Source organism: Leptinotarsa decemlineata, unplaced genomic scaffold (genome assembly GCF_025532065.1).
Source record: "Leptinotarsa decemlineata unplaced genomic scaffold, Ldec_3_MD MMD2_tig00000199_RagTag_RagTag, whole genome shotgun sequence".
In the NCBI taxonomy this organism is placed as follows: domain Eukaryota; kingdom Metazoa; phylum Arthropoda; class Insecta; order Coleoptera; family Chrysomelidae; genus Leptinotarsa; species Leptinotarsa decemlineata.
This window is the reverse complement of record NW_027412544.1, coordinates 14,472,734-14,500,707: the sequence shown is the minus strand read 5'-3', so window position 1 is coordinate 14,500,707 and position 27,974 is coordinate 14,472,734. Positions and strand designations below refer to the sequence as shown.

Below are 27,974 nucleotides of genomic sequence, written 5' to 3'. Positions count from 1 at the left end.
CAAGGAGGAACACTGGTTTAGGGGAACATCCAAAGAATCCGAATATATGTTGTCCAACAATGCATTCAGCGAAGCTAGCATAGAGATACGCAACATATGGAAACCTATAATCAAGCGGAAAACAACCAACTTCCGTCAAACGATCAGCTCTCTCGCTAAAACCGATGAAGCGGAAAGAGGGAAAAGGGGATATGTGAAAACACTTGAATGACCTATAAATAGTTGTCTCTCGGAGAAATAAGTCACACGAAGATGGTTGTGGATACTAACAATCAGAACGTCGTGAAGTAACTTGGCTTGAAATCTTTCAATTTTAATTCTCATTTCTTGTTGATTGTTCAATTTTCAACTGTGGCTTGTATTTCATTTCATTGTAATTTCAGTTTTTTTGCCTAATATAATTGTTATTTTTTCAGCTAATCTTATTGATTTTATTTATTCTTTCAGGAATTTCAAATCATGGCATTAGATAATGGAAGTCCGAACTAAAGGAATATTTGTGGTAGTTTCCATTGTATTTAATATTTTGATACTTCAATATGCAATTGGTATTCCTTGTAGTGCAGACGACAAAGGTGATAAGATGTTAATTTTTGAGGAGTTATATTTAAAAATCATATCTACAAATATTTACTTACGAATCTGTACATGTGAAAAATGTGGGGGACTTTCGAGAACGTTCTGGAAAGTTAACATAGGGTTGAAACCTGAATTTGAAATGAACAATTTTGTGCTGATCTTTGAAAGACATTTTTGATGCTGAAGTCACGGTTTTTTGATATTTTTGGAAATAGAAACAATACAGTCAGAAACAGGATACGAATGAAATAAAACTCAGATCATTGAATTAGGCGAGAGTGCAAGATATATCTCTTAGAAAGATTACAGTTTGAATAACGATGTACATTGTTACAAAATCGCAATAAATGATTCTGGTGAGTATAAAATATAACTTTCTGTATCTAGATACCAATTCATTGGATAGAATGCTTTCTTCAGTTTGCTAAGTTTTTTCTTCGATAGATTCATCTGTTTCGGATGTTATACCTATCTATATTTCCATTTTTCTAGAATGCTTGTGAACATATTCTGAATATATGAATTATTTTCTCATCGTTATTATTAATTTTTCAAATAAGGCAGTTTTGTAATATTGTATAATAATGACAAAAACTTTCGAAACGAGTGTAGTGAGTGAAGTTTTAATTTTCCATTTTTAATTTTTCGAACGAGAACAAAATTCCATTTGTTCCATGTTTTTCCTTCCTTCAAAATGTTTCCATATCCTAACTTTCATAAACCACTGCTAACATTGCCAATTCACTGTATATAGCATTTCATCAAATAAGTCGGTGCGCCTCATTTGATGACATTCCAATATGTCATCAGAAATAATCCTTTCCACACAAATACATCATTTATATCTCAAACTTTGCAGAATCAATAAAGAAAGTAGTAAATTGCACAAAGCTATTTTTCGAGAAGTTGGTCTCATTTGTCTGTTTCGTCAGAAATCTGTAAAAAGTTTTCTATTCATTAATCTTTTAATAACGTGATGGAACACGAAGAAGTTCTATGATTGCTTTCATTATAAGCTGGCTGTGACAGTTTGATTCTGAAAGTGACGCTATGTCAAGCTAGGTCATAAATCACGTAATGAAAAGATTTGCGAATTTTATAAATGAGGATACTGGAATAGTCATATATTTCACAATTTTTGTATATGCCTGAAACTGGATAAAATATTATTATGAAATGAGGATGGAATCTATCTGAACATTGGACACTCTTGAAGAAGGGAACACATGGACGAAAACATAAAAACTTTTCAGTAAGATGTGCAACCCATGCACATCAGTTCCTTTCAGATACAAGCTGAAAAATAAAGGTAAATTCTCGTTATGTGGACACCCGGCGATTTTGAAAAAATTTTTGACTGTACTTACGTATTTTGATGCGTAGATTACGAATCCGAAAGAAAAAAGCAGCGCTCTCCCTTATTTAAAAAGTTACGGCCCTCAAAGTTCAGAAAAGGGCAACTTTTCAGCCTTCTTTTTGACTAAATGAACTATTTAAAAACACAAGCATTTATTCACTAGGTCACCTTTACACCTTATTCCTCCTTCTTTAACACTTTTCACTTCAATAATCAACATTTTTCTTATAAAAAACTTAATTTAAAAATGAATGCTTCTCCTGGTGACATTATTCTATTTTTAGGTTAGTTACTAGTGACATTTCAGAAAAAAGCGGTTGGTATTTGCCGTCGCCTACTATTTCAAATTCGTAATACACCACCAAAAACCAATTTACGATCTAAAGAATGAAGGTAAAAAACATTTGAATTACTTCAGGAATATGGACTGCATCAGTCGTACCAACCATATCATTAACCTTAAAAACGTAAAATACAGTGATATGTAACCAAAAAGCAGCTCCGTATATTTTTTAACATTTTTATAAGGAAAATGTTGATTATTGAAGTGAAAAGTGTTAAAGAAGGAGGAATAAGGTGTAAAGGTGACCTAGTGAATAAATGCTTGTGTTTTTAAATAGTTTATTTAGTGAAAAAGAAGGCTGAAAAGTTGCCCTTTTCTGAACTTTGAAGGGCCGTAACTTTTTAAATAAGGGAGAGCGCCGCTTTTTTCTTTCGGATTCGTAATCTACGCATCAAAATATATAAGTACAGTCAAATATTTTTTCAAAATCGCCGGGTGTCCACATAACGAAAATTTACCAAAATAAATTCATCCAAAATAACTACTTTTATGTACAGGATACAGCGCGATGACCATCAGTTAGCTGTATTTTGGAAAATAATAGGATTCATATCCTGAAAATTTGCGAATATAAATTTTTTGATATGCTTCATCTAATCAAAATAATGTTTTTTTTCAATGCTTCCGGTTATATCGAGAGTTGGTACCAACAACTTCGTTAATTGAAATATAACACCCTGTTAGATCAAGATCTTCAGATGATGTGGTGCTGCAGGTTTTTCCGGGTTTTCCTGCAGCTGAAAAAGCAAATACGCCACTGGAATCAATGAAGTCGCCCCGGAGCGCCAATGAATTTTTATTGTTGTTTTTATTTTATTTTTATCGTTGTTTCACATTATATCAGATTTAAGTGGAATTAAAACATCCTGTATATTCTCAAATTTCTGAATACCTGGTATGTGAGGTAATGTGGAACATGTTTTACAAAAATGAACAGTTTTCACCAATGGAAAGAGTGATTCGAGGAAGGTTTATGTGGATAACTCATTAATGTTTTGTGTGAATCAGTTGAAGTATAATGATGTGATGATGTTATTCGTGAGAAGAATATGCGGTGATGCTACTAGGAGAGCATTCATTGAAAACGCTGACTATACAATTCAAGAAAATTAATTCAAGCAGCCGTATTTTGATGATCCCATACGACGATTTCGTTTTAGTGTTGTCTTTAGATTGATAGATATTTATTTAAATTGAAAGGAGTATATTTATAGAAAAGATTAATTTTTGTGAAATTAAGATTTTGGCTCTCTACTTTTCCATCGTGATATAAAAGAATGTGGGAAGAATCTTCAAAATAAAAGAAGAAAGCAATTAATATCAAAAAGGTTACTCTATACAAAGATGAATAGATCAGACGATGAAGTAATTTCAAGACACAAACTGGAAGAAAAACCTCTCTAGAAACAGCTTCTATCATATAAAAATTGAATGGAATGACATGAAAGAAAAATACTTTCGAAACGATTACTTTTATATGAACACTGAATTATACAAAAAACACTTTTCTTTATTCAGTTTATATCCCAAACATTCATTAAAGAATAGAATCAGATATTACAATATAGTAGGTTAGGTCAAAAGAGAGTGGGCCTATACGTCCCTCCACCGCAACCAGCAAGGGTTTATTGCGGCTCACTCCTATTCAAGCTTGACCAAATAAACTCAGCTTTTTGACGAAGCCAATTATGTACTTATGATGCACTGTTTGAAACCTTTGGTGGAGTAATGAATATTACTGGAGTTTTTTCCCAACGCCAAATCGTTATTTTCAACACCTCGACACCATCAAAGGTTTTAATCTTCCTCTTTGAAGAAAACCTGATTCGGTCTGTAGTGGAACAGACACAAAGTTTATGCTCTGCTGTTTCATCAGTTTCTAAACAGAGGCGACACACACTGTTTTCCGACAGTCCGAGTCTCTGCATATGATGATTCAGACGACAGTGACCTGTGAGGAGGGAGGCCCATTAGACATCGTAATTCATCTCTACTGTAGTCCAATAACTATTTGGTTTCAAGCTTTGAAGGGTGAATGAACGCCTTAGACTGAGCCAATCATGGAAAAGTTTGCCAAAAATCTTAAAATCTTCTTGCCATCCAGGTGTTCACTGTTTGTTTGGCAAAACCTAAAGCAATGTCAATGACAGCAGCCTCATTGCCTTCCAGGCCAGTGTGGCCAGGAATCACTTACACGGGCTACTGTCATTCTCACTGGTAGACATCCAATGTTTCGCTGTAAGACACTTGCCTTTGTACCAAATCTGGTAACATTATAAGAAAATACACTTAAGTCATTCATGAAAACACGACTTCATGATTGCTTCTTCCTTTCTTCCACATTTTTTTTTATCGATATGGAGAAGTAGAAAGCCAAAACCAGCCTTTCCCAAAAATTATTCTCTCGTGAAAATATACATCTTTCAATTTAAAAAAGATTTATATGGCTGGGATTTGATAAAATAATCGAATGAATGTCATTCCGAACTGTCATCGATGACACGAGTAGATTAAACTCATTTCGTGACACGAAATCGTACTTTTATGAATGAATTGAGTGTTTTTGTCATAATGTTATGCATATTGGTACTGAAGAATCCTAAAGCAAGTGTCTTACGGCGAAACATCAGATGTGTACCAGTAAGAATGAATGTTTCTTTGGAAGATTCCTACAATTTTTTGTGTCAAGATGGAGAAGGAGAAAGCCAAAGCATTCCTTTCCTATATGTACTTATCTATTTCTAATTCAAAATATAGCTGTAAACATGCTTTCGTTTGAGAAAAATTCATTCAAGGTCATCATCATCATCAGTTACTAGTTGTGGTATATAGTTTCGCTCAGGAAGTTGATATGAAATTGTGTTGCAGTTGTAATGGAAGAATAGACTTCAAATTATAGGGAGTCATTCACTTCTACCAATTGATAGCTCCATCCGTAGAAGAAAGGCATAGGATGATATGAAATGTTTCAGATACTTCCACAGCATTCGAAACAATGACTTGAAATGTTCTGAATATTCCTGACTATCTCCGACGTTTCTAGAATATTCTGGAATGTTTTGGACTGATTCAGAAACTTCCAGCTCTCATATTTTCAAAAGCATGCTCTTGAGACAAAAACGAAAACCATCTTGAATAGGGGGCTGTCACACCTCTTGATCATTCAATAATAATATAGAATGTTCCAAGATATTTCTGAGCGTTCGAATATTTTAGAATGTTCCGTTATGTAATGTTGTGAAATGCTTTTGATTACTCGCGATTGTTCTGGAATACTCTGATACTTTCTAGAAGGCTAAAATTTCACTGCTTATATATTCAAAAGCTCGATTCTCAGATGAAAACGAGAACATTTTTCATAGATGGAGGGTAGATGGCTATAACAACTCCTAACTCCTTCCTTGATCGTTCCACAATGATCCAGGATATTTAGGAATGCTACCGATCCTGATACTGATCGAACATTCCACTTCATTCCACAATGCTCCAGGATGTTCTATATGATTCCCTACAAAATCCTTGAAGTTGAACATGGATCTCTTGAGATTTTGTATAATTCGTATCGTGAAAACATTTCGTTTTACTTCAATATCAGTCTTTTCCACCTTCGAGAAGCTCTTAATTAGTCTCTCTCAGTTCATTCACAAATATTCCCGTATCTATCATCAATTTCCATTCAGATAACTGAAAGTTACTCACTACACACTTGAAAGTTATACTTCACATAATTTATGAACGAGTAGACTTTCCGTACTCAGATTATTATCATCAAACTATTCAGGAAAGTTTGCCTAACTAGTTCCCACGTTTGCATAATATTCTGATATACACATTTTAATTAGAATTACTTCTTACTTAACTAGTAGTTTGTTTGAAAGTGGTTGACAATGTTTCATGATGAATTTCATTAGTTCGGACTGCCATTGTCTCATATGATTCTACTATGAGTCCAAATTCTATGAAAGAACAAATAAAATTAGGATGAATATCTTTCTTATTAGTCAGTGGGCTATGCTTGAAGACAGGCAGTAAACAAATCTGAATATATGAACTTTAGATTTTTTTACTGCCTGTCTTCAAGCATACCCCACTGACTAATGAGAACGTTTTTCTTCCTTCTTCCGTGTTAGGAATCACACGTTAAAATGTAAGACCTCGTTAATCCTTAGCTCGTACAAGTTTCGACTTTTGAGGGTTGTCGTTCGTAGGGGTACGACAGCTAGTTAACGGAAAACAAGATTTCAAAACAGAAGATTTTATTCACAGGAATCGTGCAAATTTCTAATATGCAGTTGGTTAGTACCTCGTCCACTAGATGAAGTGACATTATTGATGTTCGCTCCAACTTGAGAAGAGGAATGAAATACTATAAAAGAATTTTGATTTTCAATTATGAACTATCATTGATTTTAGATCGATGATGGGCAGACACTATCTTCCACTGACGAGTGGAGCCCGAAATCGGTCTGCCAGTTTGTCCGTTCCAAAATTGAGGGTCGACTCTTTCCGTTGTATTGCCAATTGCATATGCAGGAAATTTTCTATGAAGATTCCTGTACTTACGCGTGTTAAATATTATCAACGCCGTTCGTAGTATTAGCCAGTGGAGTAGTTGTTTTCTGATAGGCGTCAGTCCATTCAACCTACCGAGTAGGTATATCCGAGACGGGCTTGAACATTTAATGTTCATTATAGTCTGTTCACCGAATAAATAGGATCAAATAAAAGGTGAAATGACAAAAAAACAATACAACATTCGAAACAAAGGATTTGGAGCAACTTTTGTATTACTAACCATGATTTCATGGTGAAAAAAAAAGGATTGAAACCCAAATTGAACCAATGGTTATGAATTATGGTAAATCCCATATCGTATCAAAATCGTATCGTTTTCGTATAAAAAAAATTATATTTGCTAAACTGTGAATGATGTTGAAGAAAAAGTGTAGATCATGCAAGTGACTCTCAGATACAATCTGGAAGAAAAAAGTTCTCGAAATAACTACATTCTTTCGCGTGAATATTGAATTGCAGCCTGTGAATGCCAGACTTTTTTATTTCATGACAGCTGAAATTTCATCAAAGTATGGCCCCTACATAGGTATATAACTATATGATATAATGGAGTTTGGATCATTGTGGCTTTGGAAGGTAATAGGTATCAGAAGTAAGCAGTTATACCGGCACTATAGACCATCCCCTCCACTTTTTTTAGCCCCGCCCCCTCAGCCAATCAGAATCAAGCACCCCCCTCCACTTTTTCAAGCCCCGCCCCATCAGTCAATCAGAATCAAGCACCCCCCTCCACTTTTCAAGCCCCGCCCCCCCCCCCCTCAGCCAATCTGAGTCAAGCACTCCTTGACCGCAACAGGTAATCAGTGTGAAGCCACGCCCCTTCCGTACATGGTCATCCAGTCACGGATCCATCAACTCCCCAGTTGTCACTTATCGAAGCCATACTCCGCCCATTTGTTACACCCTTGCCAATTTAGCTAAGCCAGCAGGTCGGCCATTTTGAATCACGTGGTCGGTAGCACTGTCAGCTGTCAACATCAGATAGCAGTGTCAGCTGTCAACTTCGGTTATCACGTGGTTGGAGGGGGAACTGTCAGGTTGTCACGTTGTCAAGCGCGCGTGCCGCCTATAATTATTTTTTGGAATTGAATAAATAAAAAAAGTTTTATGTTGAAATTGAAACCCCAGGGTCGTCGGCGTGCCAGGCGGGAGCCTTAGGTTTGACGCCAACGTGAGATCTTGAAAGTACTAGAGAAATGTTTGAATTGGTCTTACCAAGTGTCGCATGGTGGGGGTCATAAATCCCAAATTTTGGACCTCGAGCGGGCCATCGATTTTTGGGAGGGTCGTTAAGTCATTTCTAATTTGGTGTGTGATTTGTTGCGGAGTGTTTGATTTGGGGTCTTTTGATTTGGGGCGGAGTCTTCGATTTTTGATGTTCATCGTATCGCTTTGTCCATTGCACCCAGGAGTCATTGATTTGGAGGTGGGTTCTTGATTTTGGAGTGGGTGCATGATTTGGACTTGATGTTGGGACCTCGATTTGGGGCCTCGACTTGGACCTCGATTTGGGCCCTCGACTTGGACCTCGATTTGGGTCTTGACTTGGACCTCGATTTGGGCCCTCCACTTGGACCTCGATTTGGTGGTGGTTCCTCAAATTACGACCGGGGTGTGGGCTAATTTTTGGTCAAAGACCTCAGAGACAATGTAAAAGCTCGCAAAGTGAAACATAAGTGAATATAGCGAAAGATTATGACAGCAATACATAAACGTCGATATCAAAGTGAAATTTCCACGATCGCTGAAAACGATTACCGCAAAACAGCGAGCGCTATCGTCCAGAACATGACAGCCCCCCCCCACCGACTTCGCAAAGTTTCTCTCTGTCGACAGCGAGACCCAATAGACGTTTATCGACCTACCATAAACAGAGAGAGGACGGCATAATGTTTTAAGTCGTTTTGAGCCCCAAAAAAAAAAGATTTTGAAAAAATAAGACTCCCTCACTTCGTCATAAAAAAAATATGGAATGTTTTTATGTGTAGAACCTGATATGGAAGCGACTTGTTGACCGTTGAAATGGAAAGTGAGTGACCGCAAAATATTATCGCAAACAACGAACGCTATCAGAATTTATAAATCAACTCGAATTGTAATTGAGACCAAAAAGAAGTATTGTTTTTTTTTGTTTTGGTGAAAGCGAAAAAAAAGAGGATGTAGGTATTTTCAAAAAAAAAATGAAATTTTGATATTGCCGTAGATTTTTTGCAAAAAAAAATCAGTCGTTTCCCAAAATAGCATGTTTTCGTTTTGTCAAAAAAGAAAAAAGTAATACAAAAACGTTAGCGACAGAATCACTTGGGAAATCTTCTCAGTCAGGGAAATATTTGTCATGTAAGATATTAGGTTGAATGTTTCAAAACTTTTAGATTTGATCAATTCATTTCATTTCAAGACGGTTGTTATTTTTTTTTTGGTACTGAGTTCGGCTATGGCCGAGCCATCGTAAGTTGATGTGCAAAAAATATCTTGAAAAGTATGGTTATGTTGACAATAATACACAATCAAATTTTTTGAAAATGCACTCAGACTTTTTTCAAGAACGTTATAATTTACTAATAGATGGCACAATCAACAATGAAACAGCCCATTTGTTGGAATTTCCTCGATGGCAACATGCTGAAAATGAATTCCGAGTTTGAAGTAAATGGAATAAAACGAATTTTCGCTAGTATGTATCTTCGCTAGATAATAAGTATCGGCATATAGTTCAGAAGGCATTTTGCATGTGGCTGAATGTATCTACACTGGATTTTCTAAAAAAAAAAACAGGCATTTTCATTATTTTTAATATTGATACATGCATGTTTTTTTGCAATTTGATGTGGAAGTTCAATGAAAGATGAACCATTAATTTCCAAATTGACTATACCACTTGAAACGCAATCACTATTTCGTTCTTGAAATTCAGATAATGATGGTTGTCAAATAAAATCGAAGACATTTTTTAAAAATTTTATTCATTTAATTATGTTTTCGGTTGACAAGCAAAATGTATCATTTATTCAGGAGTGATCTGCATCATTTCGTTACATTTGTAATATATAGCAAGATCCTGGCGATGAGATTGATGCCACTCGAGACTCCACGGGCAAAAACAAAATGTCACTCCACAACGTTTACATATGATTGATGAATGAGATGTATCAATAGGCAGTAATGTGGGTGGAGCGGGGGACATCGTCACAGTTTATGGACAGCTGAAATTATTCACAATGAAATTTTTCGATATTGAAAATAGTTTTGAACAACTCACAAAATATTTAGACATGATTCATCAATTAGTTGTGACTGTTGGTTCAGGTTGTTCTCATATTCCGAGGGTTGAGATGGTTCACATTCAAAGATAAAGTCAATATTAAATTTCAGTTGTGAAAGAAATGAATCAACTTACTCAATCACTTCTTTCTTTATTTCCATTGAATTTAATACCTCCACAGGTATTGAAATGTTTTTGGGCATATCAGATAAGTCTAAATCACTATAAAAAATCTCAATTAGAAACACGGTAAACATTAACCAAAATACATACTTGTCCAACAAATACCCTAATAGATTCCGAGCAGGAGTAAACTTCTGAATTTTTTTGGAAATGTATTGCCAAAATAAAGTCTTGCTCCTTTCAATCTTTTCTTTTACTAAATAGTCAGGTATTTTAATACTACTTGGCATGTCATCTAAATCAATATCACTGTAAAATTCAAAAACCATAAAACACACAACAAATACATTTGAATATACATACTTTTCTTCCAAATACGTCCAAAAACACATTGGGTGTGTGTATCTGTTTGTTTTGATTGCAATATAATTCCAAAATTTTGCAGTTTCATTATCAATCAAAAATTTCACATTTTTTTCATCACTCATTGTTACAGCTTTTAAAATACTAACTGTTGTCGACTCGAAGTGAAAACTGACAATTGTTTGTAAACGTAAAAGAACATGAATTAAATAGTAGACAGAAGCGTGGATGGGAGAATTTTGTGGTAGATAATTAAAATAAGATTTTTGTGGTAATGACTAAACTGGAAAATTTATTTTGATAGTGGTTTTGATGAGTTTGCAAAAGGAAATTGTGCTTTTTTTGATAAGATCATATTCGATGATGTAGCTTGTGATGGTCAGCAAAAAATTCATGAATATTATTCCATGGGTCGGCATAAGGACATTGATTTATTTGTGTCAGACATATTTCAAGATACCCAAACAACTTATACGTGTGCCGAATGTTGGCGTGATAAGTATGGAAGTATTGTCAGGGAATGTGATTTGAATAAAGGGCGATATTGAAAAGGTTTCGACAAGTACATAAGTTTGTGTGAATAGAGATGGAAACGCAATTCGTCAATATGAAACCACTCAGTAGAGAAGTCGATGTTGTGCGCAAAAACAAAATTATGAAATCTCAAAAAAGTATAAGAAAAAAGTATCTAGCTCTGAAATTGGGAAAGTGAATGATCCGAACGAGTTATGCGACAAACGCTTGGTAAAGGTTACGATAGCAATGATGTTGGTTCCAGCATTCTACAAACGAACGCCATCGATACTCATCATTGGATATATAATGACAAGCCTTTCGAGTATGTATATTGGGATGATCAGAACGAGTTATGCAATAGATTAAAGCTGCTTATAGCTTCGAAAGATGCTGGAAATACGTCACATGATAATGAAATTACAGCTATATTCAATGAACTCAGAGAAGCCGACATTATACAGTAATAAATCATCCATAAATGACATGTATTTTATTCCAAAAATATAATACGATAAATAATGCAGAACTGACGTGAAAATCGTACCAAAAAAATGTCAAAAATTTGATGCGTTCAAATGTACAGTTTTGTCAAAACTATCGCATCGAAAAAAACCTATTTTTCAAACCATCATTTCGTGCAAAAACCCATATGATTTGCATTGTAACACGCTATGCAAAATAATGCAAAAAACGACGCGAAAAATCGTGTCAAAAAAATGCCAAAAATTTTATGCGATAAAACGTTCATTTTCCCCCCAAAAAAAAACGTATCAAAAAATGCTAAAAATTCAATGCGTTGAAAGGACCATTTTTGAACACCGTAATCACGTTAAAAAACGCATATTTTTGGAATCATATCGATGTGTGTAACATTTTGTATCATGACTATCGACAAGTTCGGACGTAGCTCCAATAGGAAGCGAAACCATTTTGCAACATCAACAGTAAGCAATAGTGGAGGTTTTCTGCATACCTCCGATGGCAACATTAATTTCAAATTTATAGAAAATGTACTGGTGAAGCTCATTTCGCCGGTGTCAGTCAGTCTGAATAGACGTGAAAAATGGAAAAATTCATTATCAAAAAGGAGTATGTTAAGAACAGTCGCCGTTTCGGTGTTCAAGGAAGAACTATTGAGTTCACAATTAAACCTATACCAAAAAGAGCCGAACCTACACGATGGGTGAAAGATGCCATCGAAGGAATTGTGTTAAAAGGCATGGAAGGTTTGCATCCTACCGACCAAGTCGGATTCACTTTTTGCTCCAAGGACTTTACTCGCGGTCAAGGATGGATGCGGTTCAAACCGGCTAGCGAAGTTACTTTTGATGATATTTGGGAAAGAATTTCTTCAATATACCAGTCAAATTCGACGGATCTCAACACCGAAACTTTTTGTTTAGGCAAAACAAGGGTCAGAATACCCAAGTGATCTAAATAACAGCTGATCATCACGCTATATCAGATGGAGTTAATGTGAAAAATTGTCATTGATTGTTTAGACGTCGAAGAAGAAGATGTTTTGCGAGAGTTGTCTCAAAGAAATAAATTTATCAAAAAGTCAATCACTTTGTGATAATTGTTACTTCACTTCCGGTAAAAATGATGGCAATTGGATACCATTCAACACAGAATCTTGGGGCTCGTATGAAGAATTTAAGAAATGGCAATATAACTATAACAGGAGACTGGTCTTGTGTGAAATATGTGGCAAAGTGATGGGTCGTACCAGTATATATAAACATATGAATAATGTACATAATATATACAATTTTAAAGTTGTATTCGCATAAAACTTAAGAAGACGCACCCAATGTCTGGCGAGGTACTCTAGTGAAAAAATGTGTACCGTTTCATTTAACAATAAATCTTATGCAAAATTTCATTTAAAAAAAGTGTTGAAGAACGCTGGAGAAGGACGAATTACCATTAGAATTTTTCCAAAAAAACGACATCACTAGAACTTTCGTTACTTTGATGAACATGTGAAAAATCCTCGCTCAATAGGTATCTCGTGGATTTTTTTGTTTCAACAGCGAAGGACTTTTTAGATAGCAAAAAAAAATGTTGTTTTTAAAATTACCATTTTGTTAATTTTGAAAAAAAATTGCCTCACATTATTTATTTTTTTTTTCACACACACACACATTGACCTCAATACATAAGACTGCATCAAAGAGAATATTTATTGTTTATCGTAAAAACCGCAACGCTAATTAGACGCTTGTTGACCGATTTATGAGCGTGGTCGGAGACAAAAACCCATTTCAATAGGTTATCGCACACTTTTATCTTTTATCACCGAAACAAAAATTTTGTACTTGAAAATACGAAAGGAAAAATATTTGAAGGACGAGATTTTTTTATAAACAATTTAGGGGTTTGTTTTTTTTTGAGAATGTTACACTAATGAAGAACTATTCAGATAGCATTTGTCTGACATTTGCGAAAACAAAAATTTCGTACTCAAAAATACAAGGTGATATTTTTGCAAAAAAAAAATTTGATATAGAGTTTGGTTTTTTTTGCAAAATGTTATAAAAAATTAAGTGTGATGAATATATATACGAAAAGAAATTACTCATGAAAATTTTTATGTAATTGTTTAAACTTTTGATATATTTGAAATACTTGGATTCATGGATGTGGTAAATTCAGTTTCGAGCAAATTTTCCAGCATGCATTCTTTATATTTGTATACATTTATGAGTCATGGGATGTGGTAGATACAATTTCGCGCCATTTTTTTCAGCTGGGTGCGGCACTTGTGGCGTCATCTCATATGATTGTCTATATAGAGGTCGCTGACGGCTGTGAAAAGCCGGCCCAAAAACATGGTTTTCACTAAAAACAAGCAAATTTTCCAGCATACAAATGTTATATTTGAATATACTTATGAGTCATGGGATGTGGTAGATACAATTTCACGCCATTTTTTTCAGCTGGGTGTGGCACTTGTGGCGTCATCTCATATGATTGTTTATATAGAGGTCGCTGACGGCTGTGAAAAGCCGGCCCAAAAACAAGGTTTTCACTAAAAACACAATTATAAAATGAAACGCGTGAACGAATTTTGATTTATTTCGGAGGATATTTTTGTTGATGTATGACAAATAAACTCGCTTTTATTTTTGATCGTATGATCCAGATGTCTATGAAGGTCGCTCAAGGCGGGAAAAAAGGCCCTCCGAAAATAAGGTTTTTCAAGGAAAAACACAGTCATAAAATGAAACGCGTGAATGAATTTTGATGTTTTTTTTGTTCAGGAGTATATTTTTGTTCATGTATAACAAATAAACTAGATATTTTTGTGGGTTTTTCAGAACTAATACATGTACCGGACACGTGATCAAACCCCACCTATATATTGACGAAGATAAGCATTTGAGCTCAATGTGATCTTGTCAGTCTTCCTGTTCAAAAAAAAAGTGAAAAAAAGTGCCTGAAATGGAAAAGTTTGTTATCATTGGAGATATTATACGCAAAATTCATAAATATGGTTTTCAAGGAAGATCTCTTGAATTCAAAATTAAGCCTGTACCTAAAGGATTTGAACCTACACGATGGGTGAAAGATGCCATCGAAGGAATTGTGGAAAAAGGTGTGGAAGGTTTGCATCCCACCGACCAAGTCGGATTCACTTTTTGCTTCAAGGACTTTGCTCGCGGTCAAGGATGGATGCGGTTCAAACCGGCTAGTGAAGTTACTTTTGATTATATTTGGGAGACACTTTCTTCAATATACCAGTCCAATTCGACGGGTCTCAACACCGAAACTTTTTTGTTTAGGCATAACAAGCGTTAGGATTCCTATAGGAAAAGGACGCCCTCTCAAGTTCAACAATTTTCAAGAGGAGTGTTCCAGCCGAAGAGAAATTATTTCAATAAAAAACAATGAGAACCTCTGTCTTCCTCGTACACTCGTTACGGCAATGGCTTTCGTTGACAAAGACTCCGACTTCACCAAAGTTCGTCAAGATATTGGAAAGTTGCAAACAACAAGATCTACACAATTGATGCAGAAAGCAGGCGTTTATATACCTGAAGAAGGCTTGGGCATCCCCGAACTGCAAAAATTTCAAGCCGAATTGTTGTGTATCAATATGAAACAAAGGGTCGTGACGTAATTTTCAGAAGGACCCGACAGCGACAAGAAGCTAAATCTTTTGTACCATGAAGGACATCACAATGTCATAACATCCTTGAAATGGCTTTCGCTTATGAGACGGTGTATCGTTGTAGAAGGCTCCAAACGTAATGTTGCTATCTATATGTATGGTACGTACTTTAATGATATCCACAGGTAGATCGGATGCGTAATGCAGGTTGGTTTTTCGTCCACCCTTCTCAAGCCCAACTTGCATTACGCATCCGATCTACCTGTGGATATCATTAAAGTACGTACCATACATATAGATAGCAACATTACGTTTGGAGCCTTCTACAACGATACACCGTCTCATAAGCGAAAGCCCCTGTCAAGGATGTTATGACATTGTGATGTCCCTCATGGTACAAAAGGTTTAGCTTCTTGTCGCTGTCGTGTCCTTTGAAAATTACGTCACGACCCTTTGTTTCATATTGATACACAACAATTCGGTAATCTTCTAAACAGGCTTGAAATTTTTGCAGTTCGGGGATGCCCGAGCCTTCTTCAGGTATATAAACGCCTGCTTTCTGCATCAATTGTGTAGCTCTTGTTGTTTGTAACTTTCCAATATCTTGACGAACTTTGGTGAAGTCGGAGTCTTTGTCAACGAAAGCCATTGCCGTAACGAGTGCACGAGGAAGACAGAGGTTATCATTGTTTTTTATTGAAATAATTCCTCTTCGGCTGGAACACTCCTCTTGAAAATTGTTGAACTTGAGAGGGCGTCCTTTTCCTATAGGAATCCTAACGCTTGTTATGCCTAAACAAAAAAGTTACGGTGTTGAGACCCGTCGAATTGGACTGGTATATTGAAGAAAGTGTCTCCCAAATATCATCAAAAGTAACTTCACTAGCCGGTTTGAACCGCATCCATCCTTGACCGCGAGCAAAGTCCTTGAAGCAAAAAGTGAATCCGACTTGGTCGGTGGGATGCAAACCTTCCACACCTTTTTCCACAATTCCTTCGATGGCATCTTTCACCCATCGTGTAGGTTCAAATCCTTCAGGTACAGGCTCAATTTTGAATTCAAGAAATCTTCCTTGAACACCATATTTATGAATTTCGCGTATAATATCTCCAATGATAACAAACTTTTCCATTTCAGGCACTTTTTTTCACTTTTTTTTGAACAGGAAGACTGACAAGATCACATTGAGCTCAAATGCTTATCTTCGTCAATATATAGGTGGGGTTTGATCACGTGTCCGTTACATGTAATAGTTCTGAAAAACCCACAAAAATATCTAGTTTATTTGTTATACATGAACAAAAATATACTCCTGAACAAAAAAAAACATCAAAATTCATTCACGCGTTTCATTTTATGACTGTGTTTTTCCATGAAAAACCTAATTTTCGGAGGGCCTTTTTTCCCGCCTTGAGCGACCTTCCTAGACATCTGGATCATACGATCAAAAATAAAAGCGAGTTTATTTGTCATACATCAACAAAAATATCCTCCGAAATAAATCAAAATTCGTTCACGCGTTTCATTTTATAATTGTGTTTTTAGTGAAAACCTTGTTTTTGGGCCGGCTTTTCACAGCCGTCAGCGACCTCTATATAAACAATCATATGAGATGACGCCACAAGTGCCACACCCAGCTGAAAAAAATGGCGTGAAATTGTATCTACCACATCCCATGACTCATAAATGTATTCAAATATAACATTTGTATGCTGGAAAATTTGCTTGTTTTTAGTGAAAACCATGTTTTTGGGCCGGCTTTTCACAGCCGTCAGCGACCTCTATATAGACAATCATATGAGATGACGCCACAAGTGCCGCATCCAGCTGAAAAAAATGGCACGAAATTGTATCTACCACATCCCATCACTCATAAGTGTATTCATGCATGCTGAAAAATTTGCTCGAAACTGTATCTACCACATCCCATGACTCATAAATGTATTCAAATATAACGAATGCATGCTGAAAATTTGCTCGAAACTGAATTTACCACATCCATGAATCCAAGTATTTCAAATATATCAAAAGTTTAAACAATTACGTACAAATTTTTATGAAAAATTTCTTTTCGTATAAATATTCATCACACGTAATTTTTTATAACATTTTGCAAAAAAAAACCAAACTCTATATCAATTTTTTTTTGCAAAACTATCACCTTGTATTCTTGAGTACGGAATTTTTGTTTTCGCAAATGTCAGACAAATGCTATCTGAATAGTTCTTCATTAGTGTAACATTCTCAAAAAAAACAAACCCCTAAATTGTTTATAAAAAAAATCTCTTCCTTCAAATATTTTTCCTTTTGTATTTTCAAGTACAAAATTTTTGTTTCGGTGATAAAAGATAAAAGTGTGCGATAACCTGATGAAATGGGTTTTTGTCTCCGACCACGCTCATGAATCGGTCAACAAGCGAGCGTCTAATTAGCGTTGCGGTTTTTACGATGAAAAATAAATATTCTCTTTGATGCAGTCTTTTGTATTGAGGTCAATGTGTGTGTGTGTGTGTGAAAAAAAATAAATAATGTGAGGCAATTTTTATTCAAAATTAACAAAATGAGAATTTCAAAAACAACATTTTTTTTGCTATCTAAATAGTCTTTCGCTGTTGAAACAAAAAACTCCACGAGATACCTATTGAGCGAGGATTTTTCACATGTTCATCAAAGTAACGAAAGTTCTAGTGATGTCGTTTTTTTGGAAAAATTCTAATGGTAATTCGTCCTTCTCCAGCGTTCTTCAACACTTTTTTTAAATGAAATTTTGCATAAGATTTATTGTTAAATGAAACGGTACACATTTTTTTTACTAGAGTACCTCGCCAGACATTGGGTGCGTTTTCTTAGGTTTTATGCGAATACAACTTTAAAATTGTATATATTATGTACATTATTCATATGTTTATATATACTGGTACGACCCATCACTTTGCCACATATTTCACACAAGACCAGTCTCCTGTCATAGTTATATTGCCATTTCAAAAACAACATTTTTTTTTTTGCTATCTAAAAAGTCCTTCGCTGTTGAAACAAAAAACTCCACGAGATACCTATTGAGCGAGGATTTTTCACATGTTCATCAAAGAACCCACCTCCAAATCAATGACTCCTGGGTGCAATAGACAAAGCGATTCGAAATGGCTACTCGAAACGAACATCAAAAATCGAAGACTCCGCCCCAAATCAAAAGACCCCAAATCAAACACTCCGCAACAAATCACACACCAAATTAGAAATGACTTAACGACCCTCCCAAAAATCGATGGTCCGCTCGAGGTCCAAAATTTGGGATTTATGACCCCCACCATGCGACACTTGGTAAGACCAATTCAAACATTTCTCTAGTACTTTCAAGATCTCACGTTGGCGTCAAACCTAAGGCTCCCGCCTGGCACGCCGACGACCCTGGGGTTTCAATTTCAACATAAAACTTTTTTTATTTATTCAATTCCAAAAAATAATTATAGGCGGCGCGCGCGCTTGACAACGTGACAACCTGACAGTTCCCCCTCCAACCACGTGATAACCGAAGTTGACAGCTGACAGTGCTATCTGATGTTGACAGCTGACAGTGCTACCGACCACGTGATTCAAAATGGCCGACCTGCTGGCTTAGCCTAATTGGCAAGGGTGTAACAAATGGGCGGAGTATGGCTTCGATAAGTGACAACTGGGGAGTTGATGGATCCGTGACTGGATGACCATGTACGGAAGGGGCGTGGCTTCACACTGATTACCTGTTGCGGTCAAGGAGTGCTTGACTCTGATTGGCTGAGGGGGGGGCGGGGCTTGAAAAGTGGAGGGGGTGCTTGATTCTGATTGGCTGATGGGACGGGGCTTGAAAAAGTGGAGGGGGGTGCTTGATTCTGATTGGCTAAGGGGGCGGGGCTAAAAAAAGTGGAGGGGGTGGTCTATAGTGCCGGTATAACTGCTGAAGTATAAATACTCATTGAATACTATTAAACTTCAATGAAATGTGAATGTTCTTGAATCATATAAAAAAATATTTTATTTATGTTAGGTATTTGGATCCTGTAAGAGGAACACTTAGCCAGACAAATTTAAAGGTAAGATATAGATGCGGCTGCGGAGCAACAAACATCCAAACAGATGCGAGAGTTAGATCTTTTGATGCGCATCTTCCGGAAGTCAATTTTGCAGGCTACGAAAAACCGAGATATCACCTTTTGACGTGCGATTCGCAATGAAAATTGAAATTTTCACAGTCGTAATCAAGCCAATGTTCACATAGCAGTTGATTAATTGAGTGGAAACAACCATATTTTTCATTATTACCTTCTGATTACGAATAATTTTTGTTGACAAGAAAACAGAAAAATAAAATTGAGGAATGATTATGAAGAATGAAATGTAATTGATTATTCTAATTATATCTTTGACCTTGACATTCAACTGTCATCGTCACATTACTCTAAAAACCTCACTCTTTCATTAAATATAATTTCTATATAAGTTCAGTGTATCGTCATACAATCTCAGTCAGTTGAGACTACCTGAAGTTTTCAAATAGTTGATTGGAAATTGAAAAAATATTAATGCATACCATATATACTTTTAGAGTTTTTCCTCCTTCAAATATGTGCATGCAGTATTCAGATGGAGAGTAAAACACAGTTGAAAGTATGAATTTTCTGTAGCACATTGTCATAAAGATTCGTATGTAAGCATAAATTTGGATGAGTTCTATATTGACTGGACCTTCTTGGAAGTTCTTGATGACTCAGAAGATGCATTCACATATTTCTATGGAAAACTTTACAATGTTTTTGATCGCTGCTGTCCCGAATACACTTATTTGAATCCAAAAATAAATATCCTACTTGGTATAATAGAAGCATTATTAGAGATTTGCAGGCTAAAAGCAGAATCTGGCGCAAATTCAAGCGTGAGTGTAATCTGCAGGCCCTTGAAGATTTCAAACATCTTCGAGCAAAAATAATGCATGATGTTGATGTGATATATAAAAAATTCTTAGGTGAAACTGAGGAAGAAATACATATCAATCCCAACAGAATTTGATCATTTATAAATAATAAACGAGGTAGCTCCAAAATATCACAAGTACTGAATTTTGAAGGTCAATTGCTGGAGGGGACCTCTAATATCGTAAACGGTTTTGCCAATCTTTTCAAACAATCGTATACCGCTTCTTCCCCTTTTCAACCAAACTCTGATATTGATGATAATCACTTTCTTGAATATCAAGCTTCACTGAAAACGAAGTATACGAGGCACTAAGGTCGCTCAAGCCTAAAAAGACCACTGGTCCAGATGACATTCCAGCTTTCATCCTAAAAGATTGTGCACGTGTGCTTTCTCGTCCTCTATCTATCTATCTATCTAATATCTGTAAATTTAGTAATTTAGATATATTTAGTTGCGAATTGTCAAATATAAAATCCCACTTCCTAAAATAATCGGATATAATCCAACGCCCTTCGTGGTATTAGCCAGGGGAGTAGTTGTTTTCTGATAGGTGTCAGTCCATTAACCTACTATATAACTGACCTAACTAACCTAACCTACTATATAAAATGTATAGTCTTTATAGTCACTTGTTTGTGATGTATTCATTATACTGTGTTATTTGCGATTTATTGTATTACAAATAATTAAGCTTATGATTGTTGCAGACTTAAAATTATCTCAACAGATACGCCAACCTACCGCAAAATATCATAGGATCAAGTGTCTTCATACTCATGGGAACGCCCTGATGGCGTTTCATCGACCTGATGTGCTTGTCTTTCGGAATATTTCATAAAATTCAGCTTTTTTACTATAATGCGGAAAAAGTAACAATTATTGAAGTTCATAGGTATACCCGACTTGGAGTTCCCATAGTTCTGCTTTTCTTTCTCTAGCATATGTGGGAGACATGCATAGAGGAACTTTCAGTCCTCATAAAGTAACGAAGGTTTGTCGTTCACACATTGAACATTTGCCCTATAAGGTTGATATCACTTTATACAATTTACAGTTTTCGTAATCAAAATACATATTTGTTATATTCACTCTTTTGAATACGACTTTTTAAAAAACACTTTATTTTCAATTACAGACTTTCTTTGAATAACAACAAAAATATCGTTACAAAAACTACAATGAAAAATGGAACAGAATCTAAGTTGATACTACACGAATTCTAAATTAGTTCTGACCAACTCTTAATAGATACTGACAATGATTTGACCTCGCAGGGTCCATTCATAATGTGTAGACAGCGGTGTCAGCAGGAGACGATGGGAATAACAAAAGTATCACGTTCTGCTGACTCTGCTGACTCAAAGTCTTGGAAGTCGTTATCTTGGTAATCTGATACCGGTGAGATCGTCCTACTCACGATATAACAACTCCCCTTATCAAAGAAAAGTTGGTGCTTTGCAGCAACTTTTATTAAGAAAAAGTTTTTTCATTCAAACTCGTGGTTAGCTCGACATCTTCTTCAACAGGGTCTTCTAGACGGTCGCTGGGTCTTCTTCTAGGAAGGAATCTTGCCAGGGTTCTGGGTACTATTCTCGTTCTTGGTGGTCTCGGTGGGTTGTCGTTGCTTGAAGAGGTGATTCCGATCGCAATTGACTTCTTGCGACGGCACTTGCAGAAAATATACAAAATCACTAGTGCGATGATGAGAGCAATTGTAAAATACGTGAACCAAGAAATATGTTTGTTCACGAACGGTTCGTTGATGAGTTTGTCCAATTCATCTGAGTATTGGTTCAACTTGTGTTCGGCAATGTTGAGATCGTCGACATTTATTTTATTTGATTTCAGGGGTTTCAGCTCCGGGAGATTTGATTTTTCCGGGAGGTGGTCACAGCATCGATATGGTATCTGGACTGCATGTTTGTTGTAAGTTACGTTCTGGTATCTTTCAACGAAATATTTGGAATGAACTCTCGTGTTTCCAATGAAGGCGTTGCATTCAGGCTGAAGTTTCAGTAGAGTATTGGTTTCGATGATTTTTGTGATTACTTCTCTGCCAATACAGTTTATGGTGACTGGTAGAGGATCGGATATTGATATCAGCCACAGATTCTGAGAAATCACTTGAACGTTGTAGTCCTTTGCGTAGATCACTGTTGATTTACAATTTTCAGGCAATTGCAGAGTTTGTTTGAGGAGCTGGGCTTCACAAATAGCGTTGCTGTCTATCGGGTATGGAAGCACTTCTGCACAAATTTTCAAGTCGGTTTTGATCACTTTACAATTATCTAAATTTTGAAAAGAAGTGTACAACATTGAATCGTCGTCTCGCGCAATAAATTTTTGAAATGTTAATAATATATGGTGAAGTCCTGTTCGAGCATCCAAGATTGGTATTGGGTATAAATGAAAAAGTGTGTACGTTTCAGGCTCTACTAGGGGAATATTTAAAACAAATACTACTTTATTGTCTGTTTGATATGCTTGCAATTCAATAAGGTCTAGGTATTGGGGGATATTTCCAATACTGACGTATAATGGTAAATTATTTTTGTTCAATGTTTGTGATATTTCTTGAAGTGAATAAAGTAAATCTCTTGATGTTATGATTGAACCATGAATTATTTTCAATCGAGTGAAAGTGATTGAATTGATAATATCGCCAATAAAAGTTTCAAGGAATAGGTAGCTTTCCATGAGTGATTCGCATATCTCTAGAGTTTTTATTTGAGCTTTGTAAAATGCCATATCGTCTGATATTTCCATTAATGATTTTTCGATTTCTTTTATATCTTGATTGAAAGTCTCTTCATCAACTTGTAGCTTTTGAATTGTTGAATTGAAGTTTTTGATCACCGAGGTGGTTACAGATATTTGATTTTTTAATAGATTTTCAATTTGATGTTCGTCTTGGCTTATTTTATTGATACAATCCGTGAAATATTCTCCATCGGATGCGTCAAGGTTTCCGGTTATTGCTTTCCAAAAAGTTCCTGCACCATTTATTAAACCACGTTTTGTTCTTTTTTCGAATTTTTCTGTGTCCGTGAAGATATCTCTAAACTTTACTTGTAGTGAGTCTGATATTTGGGTTAAAAGACTGGTATGTGTTTTTATTTGAGCTTTGAAGGCTAGTATTTTAGGCTCGTCTCTGTCAAGAAAATAAATGAGGTTTTCTAGGATTTTATCATTATTGTATAGAGCGTCTTTGATGGATGATAAATCTTTGTAGACCAAAATGGTCCATTTTTCGTTCGTTATTTTGAGGGTTCCTTCTTGATGGAAGAAAACGCCGATCGAGTTATTGATTGACTCTAAGTTGTATTGGGCACTGGCTGTTGATGACAGCAGGAGTGTCCTGAAAAAGATTATTATTCATGAAAAGGTTTCAAGCGGTCGAAATTTACTTTAGTTTCATTTCGCGTTTTCCAATTCACTAACATCGCGGAGTTGGGATAAATTTCTAATATTTCGAATAGTCCATTAAATTTATTTTCGAGTTTATTTGAAATTTGTGACTCTTTCACATAAACCTTGTCTCCTATTTTATATTTAGGGACGTTTTCGGAAACTGTCCTATCAAATCTGATTTTGGACTTTTCTTTTTGTCTTTCGGTTTTTGCTCTGGCCAATTTATAGAAATACGTCATACGGTTACTAAGATCTCTAACATATTTTGAAATTAGGTCTTTTTGGTTATAGAGCGTTTCTGGGGATCGACTCGCTGTATGTCCGAATATTAATTCGTACGGTGTGAAACCTGTTGTTTTGTTTCTCGTATTATTATAGCAAATAACTACATATGGTAAAACGTTCATGGGGTGTTCGTCGGGATTTTCGGCTTTATGGGCACGAATCATTTCAGCAAATGTGGCATGGAATCTTTCGATTGATCCGTTCGATTGTGGGTGATTTACACTCGAATATGTTAGTTTAATGTCATACAAAAAGCATAAGTCTTTCATAAGTTGACTTGTAAATTCTCGACCGTAGTCGCAATGTATCCTAAGTGGTGTACCGTAGTGTTGGAAGTAAAGAAGAAGGGTATTCACGACTGATTTCGAGGATTTGTCTTCTATGGCGTATGCTTGTGTGAATTTAGTCAATTCGTCTCTTATTGTCAAAGCGTAGTATTTTGTGGGAATTTCGAAAATGTCTACATTGATACGTTCAAGAGAGGTTTTTGGGGTTTCAGTTATGACGAGAGGTGTACTAAGGTTTTTTTCGGCAAATTTTGACTTTTTGACAAATTTCGCATTTTTTTTTACGAAATTTTCGACGTCTTTAATGAGACCTTGCCAGTTGTATTTCTGTTTTACTCTTCTGATGGTTTCATTAATGCCACGGGGTAAATTTGTTTTTCCTGAATGACATTGATCAATCATTATGGGAATTTGATCGGGGTCAGGAGTTGTCATTAAGTTTTGACAGACTTTCAATTTGATTTCCTTGTCGGCAAAAATAAATGAAAATATTTCTAGTATGGGTAGTTCTAGGTTGTTTTCGATTGAAAAAGTTTTTCTAAGATCGAATTCATTTTGGGATTTATAAATAATATAGAACATGTGTTCTATGACAGATTCAGGATCAAAAGGAAGAGGTATGATGTAGTATTTACGATCTTTTACTGATTTGCTAGAAAGTATGTTGATTCTATCATTGTAAAACTCTGGATGTTCTTCGAAGAGGTCTTCGATGATTTCATAATGTAACGGTTCTAGTTTGTTTTGCCAAAAGAAACTAACAATGTTTTTATGATGTTTGTCAAGAAGTTGAGAATTATCGAACTCTATTTTGGAATAATCGATTAGAGATTTTGATTTATATAAATTAACAAATGTATTAAATTCTTCTTGAATGGTTTCTACGGGTATTTCGTTTTCAGGGGTGTCGTTTCCTTCAGGGTTATTTCTCTCTTCAGGGATGTTTTCGTCAGGGTTATCACTTATTTCGGGGTCCGCTTTTACTTCGGTTTCGTTCTCGTTAGATGCGTGTATGGAAATTTTGTGTTGGAAATTCGCGCATTCTTTGGAGTAGTTAACTTTGATTCTGGATAGTGCATCTGCATTTTTGTTGATTTTGTCGGGTTTATATTCTATCTGGTAATCATACTCTTCGAGTTTGAGTCGCCAGCGTGCCAGCCTACTACCAGGGTCTTTTATTGAAAAAAGCCAGGTGAGGGGTCTATGATCAGTAATTAGTCGGAATTTTCGTCCGAAAAGATATGGGCGAAAATGCTTTACTGCCCAAACGATGGCAAGAAGTTCTCTTTCTATTGTAGAGTACTTCGATTCTGCGTTACAAAGTGTTCTAGACGCATATGCTATTGGGAGATCTTTGCCAATGGGACCTTGTGATAAAATGGCACCAATTGCAAACGCACTGGCGTCAGTGGTGAGCAAAAATGGTTCCTCAAAATTAGGGTAAATGAGAATGGGGCTCGTTATGAGTGAATTTTTAAGTTGTTTGAATGCTTGTCTGCATTCTGCGTCAAAGTTGAAGGGGATATCTTTTTGAAGTAATTTGGTCAATGGTTTTGAAATTTTGGCGAAATTACGAATGAATCGTCGATAGTATCCAGCTAAACCTAGAAATGATTTTATTTCTTTTTGGGTTTTTGGTTCGGGGAAATTTTGGATACATTCAATTTTCGTTGGATTGGGTTTGACTCCGTTTTGGGTAATGACATGTCCAAGATAGGCGACTTCTTTTCTCAAGAATTTGCACTTATCCGGTTGGATTTTCAGGTTCGCTTTTCGAAGTCTTTTAAATACTTCGGTCAACCTTGCTATGTGCTCATGGATGGTAGGAGAATATACGATGATGTCATCCATGTATACGAGAGATCTTTCGTTTTGTATACCTAGAAGAACATTATCCATAACTCTCTGGAACGTGCTTGGAGCATTCTTTAAGCCAAATGGCATACGAACAAATTCGTAGTGACCATTGTCTACGGAGAAAGCCGTTTTGGGAATATCTTTGGGTTCAATTTCAATTTGATGAAATCCGGAGGCGAGATCAAGCGTGGTGAAATATTCGCATTTACCAAGCTGGTCTAGGAGGTCAGAGATGTTGGGTAATGGGTATTTGTCGTCAACCGTTAGCTCGTTGAGTTTTCGGTAATCGATGACAACTCTCCATTTCTGTTTACCGGAGGCATCCATCTTTTTGGTTACAACCCAAACTGGAGATGACCATGGGGATATTGATGGCTGAATAATGGCTTGATTTAGCATTTTTGATATTTGTGTTTTTACTTCCTCCTTGTGTACCTGTGGGTACCTGTAGGATTTCGTAAAGACGGGTCTAGCATCCTTGGTATCAATGGTATGCTTTATTTCGTTGGTAAAAGTGAGATTATCTCCTTCTAAATAAAAGATATCTTCGAATTGGAGGCATAAATCAGTTATTGATTGATGTTCCTCTTCGTTCAAATGTTCGGTTCTTAGTTGCGCTTTGATTTCTTGGATACGGTCAATACGGGGTTGGTTTTGGGAAAACGATTCATTAATATTCAAAATTGTTTCATGTGTTGGAAGGGGTTCGAGTTTTATTTCAGAAAAATCAATTTGTTTTGGGATCGCGTTTGTATTCACGATAGTAGTGTAGAACATACCGTTTTCATCAATTTTGACTATGGCGTTGGGAATTCTTACTTTTTCTCTTTCTTCAGCTAGCAGTATAGCTTCAGTGTTCTTGAGGTTGCAATGTAATTTGAATATTTTCTCCATTCGGGATTCTATTTGAATTTAGTTCGGTTTTTCAGTGAGTATATGGTCATTTATATCTGAAACTTTGAACAAAGGGACCGTTTTAAAGTTTGTTATAAGTTGTTTATTTTTCAGGTCGATTATACAATTGTAATGTTCGAGAAAGTCAGATCCGAGTAAACCGTCAAAGTCGATGTCTAAGTCGTAGATAAAGACTTTGTGTGGATCGTTTTGTGTGGAATTTATTAGAGTGGATTCATTCACGACAATTTTCTGGTCAGTGATACCTTGTAGAGTGACGTTTTCAGGGAATCTAAGGGGGTATTTTTCGCATGTTTTGGGTTTGAAAATGGATATTCCTGCACCTGTATCGATGAGGATTTTAAAAGTATTGGAAGAGTCTTTGATGTAGTACAGATTCTTCGAATTCATAGAAAGCATAGGGCTTACATGAAAATTTGTTCCGGGAAGTTCGCGTTCGGGTTGAAGTCTTGTATATTCAGGGACTGAATTTGGGATTGGACTTCTGATATGGGGTCGGTCGATTGGTTGTTGGTTGTTTGGGGTTGAATAGGTGGGTGGTTCGTATTCGGAAGTGAAAGAAAATCCTGGTATATTGAAGGATCTTCAGGTGTTTGAATTTGGTTGTATTGGTAATCTTGATCACTAGGGGTATAGTAATCGTAGTCAATATCGGTGGGGTAATAATCGTTGTATTGATAGTTATAGCTATCAGCTGTATGATAGTCTTGATTATCACCTGTATGATAATCTTGAGATTCGTATGTTATGAAATGAGCTCTTTGGTTTTGGTTAAAATTGACAGGGTAATTCGGATTTCTTTGAATTACGGGTGGTCTGAATTGGTTTTGAGATTGAGGTCGAGTTTGGTTTTGATTAGTCTGGGACCTGTTTGGCTGAGAATTTGTTTGAAAGTTTGGTCTTGGAAAATTCTGATTGGGTTGAGGGTTTGTTTGACTCGAAAAATTTTGGTTGGGTTGAGGGTTCGGTCTCGCAAACCTTTGGTTGGAATATTGATAATTATTTTGGGGTCTTTGTTGTCTCATTCGAC

At 36.0% G+C, this 27,974-nt stretch overlaps 1 protein-coding gene and 1 long non-coding RNA gene across 2 annotated transcripts in view; one reads left to right on the top strand and one right to left on the bottom strand.

Annotated features, from left to right (window-relative positions):
• Positions 1 to 27,974, top strand: part of nAChRalpha4 (nicotinic Acetylcholine Receptor alpha4) — a 700,819-nt gene that overhangs the window by 469,840 nt on the left and 203,005 nt on the right. The window lies entirely within an intron of this gene.
• LOC141481458 (uncharacterized) lies at positions 9,822 to 10,914 on the bottom strand. The gene is made up of 4 exons (XR_012464992.1): positions 10,603 to 10,914; positions 10,390 to 10,548; positions 10,114 to 10,338; positions 9,822 to 10,057 (listed from the first exon to the last, which is right to left on the bottom strand). It is a non-coding gene; the product is annotated as an uncharacterized lncRNA (long non-coding RNA).